The following is a 2,401-nucleotide window of genomic DNA, read 5'->3' on the forward strand; positions in this document are numbered from 1 at the left end:
AAGTGTCAAAGAAGCTGAAGGAAAGACCCTTGTTGCAGCAGTAAGACTTCTCCAGCAGTGTGAAGTCTCAGGCAAAAGAACCCAGGTATTCCTCAAAGTTTTTTTCTGTGTTGCTGTTGAAGAAACAGAGAGTCATTTTAAAAACACAGTCAAGTAATTTGAAGCATAGTTAAGAATGGCAAGGTCAAAGAAAAAAGCCTCCAATCCTCCTAAGGTTGTGTCTCCCTCTTCTATTAAAATAGAAAACAATCTATTTGAAAGCATTCTATTTGAGGCTTCAAAGTTTAATGGAAATTTTGATATGTGGGAAATAAAAATGAGGGCTGTCTTACAGTCTCAAGGGATTGAAATCTGGGAATCAGTGATTGATGATAGCAAGAAGGATAAATAATCCATGGAGTATGATGCACAAGCAGCAAAGACTATCTTGGATGGACTCCCTGATTCTGTGAAGAAGAATCTTGGAAAATATACATCAGCAAAGGATATTTGGGACAGACTGCATGACCTTCATGCAAAGGGAGCACTGACCATGACCACCAGTGAAGAAGAAAATTCTGAACCCATCATAGAAGCTGAATGTGAGAAGGTTGACCTCATGAAACTTCAGGTAAAAGAAAGGGATGAAGAGCTTACCAAGCTGAAGAAGGAGCTTGACAAATGCAAGAAGAAACATCATGAAGAAGTCATATCCATGACAAATCAGCTGAATGAAGCAAAGAAGCAGGAAGACGCCTTGACAAGTCAACTTGAACAAAGGCACAAGAGAGTGAATAAGCTTGTAGAAGAGATTGGACAGTGCAAGGCAGAGGTCTCCTCCCTTAAGTCTGAACTACAAGAAGCCAGGAAGCAGGCACCAGAAGCTGAGAAGAAAATGGAGAGCAATCAAGCAGAAATCTCCAAAATGAAGATATATATTATCTCCTTCAAAATAGTAGTAGCTGAAGCTACTCGTAGCAAAGAAGAGACTGAGGAACAACTAGCAAAGAAAAATAATGAATGTGAAAAGTTAGAAGAAGAGATTGTCCTCCTCAGGAAAAAGGTTGAAGGGATGAACAAGATCATGAAGAGCTCTCAAGCTTTGGATGACATGCTCAGCTATCACAGATCTCCATCTGATAAATCAGGACTTGGGTATGTAGCTGAACCCTCAAACAAGGATGAGGATGCTTTAAGCAAAGGAGATGTGAAGAAGCCAGAAAGAGATGGTGATGCTCCTAGTTCCAGCAAAGGCAAGGAGAAAAATGAAGGCAGCAATAGAAGGAATCCTGCTCCAAGTAGAAAATCAGCTCCAAGAGGAAATGTAGCTGATGGCAAAAAGGCAAGAGGCAATGGTGATCATCAAAGGATCTCAAGGCAGCAAGGCTTCAGAAGTGCATCAAGAAAACCTCCATCTTCGAGGTACCAAAGTTCATTTTTTTGTTATTGTTATGCTTGTTCAAACTTTGGTCATATGGCAAAATACTGTAGAGCATTTCATGGAGATAGATGTTGTGGTCCCCGACAATCTCCAAGAAATAATTTCACAAGAAGAAATCATGAATTCTCATTCATGAATAAAGTTGAATGCTTCAAGTGTCATAACATTGGGCATATGGCACGTGACTGTAACTTGACATGGGCTCTTACACAAGCTAGACCCATGCAAAAGAAGAAAGTTACACAAGTATGGAGAAGAAAAGAAATACAGTGTGAAAACCCCTTAAGCAACGCAGCTGATCTAAGTTTGTTTTGAGAAAACTTGCCAAAAGAAGACAAGCACACATTAAAGGGGAGCTTGTGATTTTTTTTTATTGCTGAACTGTCTTAACAGTCATTCTTTAATGAAGACTTCTTTTTATAAAGGAAAGACATGAAATCAAATCTGCCATAAAAGCAGAGAAGGAAAAGGGGCAACGCTCAAATGTAAAGTGCAGCAACGCAATAAGAAGTATGCAGAGCATGGAGACTCTCACAGCAGTTGGAGGACAAAACATAAAACAGCAGTTTGGAAATTTTTTTTGGAGTACATGGATTAGAATGAATAGCAGTTTGAAATTTTTTTTGTGGTGCACATGCATTGAAATGCATAGCAATGGAAGGTAGTTTCCTTATATGTAAAGTGAGAGAATATACTCACAGCAGAGTGAGTATAATACACAGCAGATGGAAATGTTTTGTATTGGGAATGAAAATGCAAAGCAATGAGAAGAAAATGAGAAGAAGGCAAAACGCAGCAGAGCATAAATGCCCAGTGGCTGAGAATGCAATGAAATTTTTCACACAGCAGTGAAAAATGTAATTTTTTTTGTATGCAATGCAACATGCACAGAAATGGCTAAAGAAAAACAGGGACAGCAGATTTTTAATGCACATGGGTGAATGATAATGTGTGGCAGCAGAAAAATGAAAGGAACTGCAC

This window comes from Pinus tabuliformis, chromosome 8, assembly GCF_031772625.1.
Source record: "Pinus tabuliformis cultivar Carrire ecotype Pingquan chromosome 8, CPIR1, whole genome shotgun sequence".
NCBI lineage: Eukaryota > Viridiplantae > Streptophyta > Pinopsida > Pinales > Pinaceae > Pinus > Pinus tabuliformis.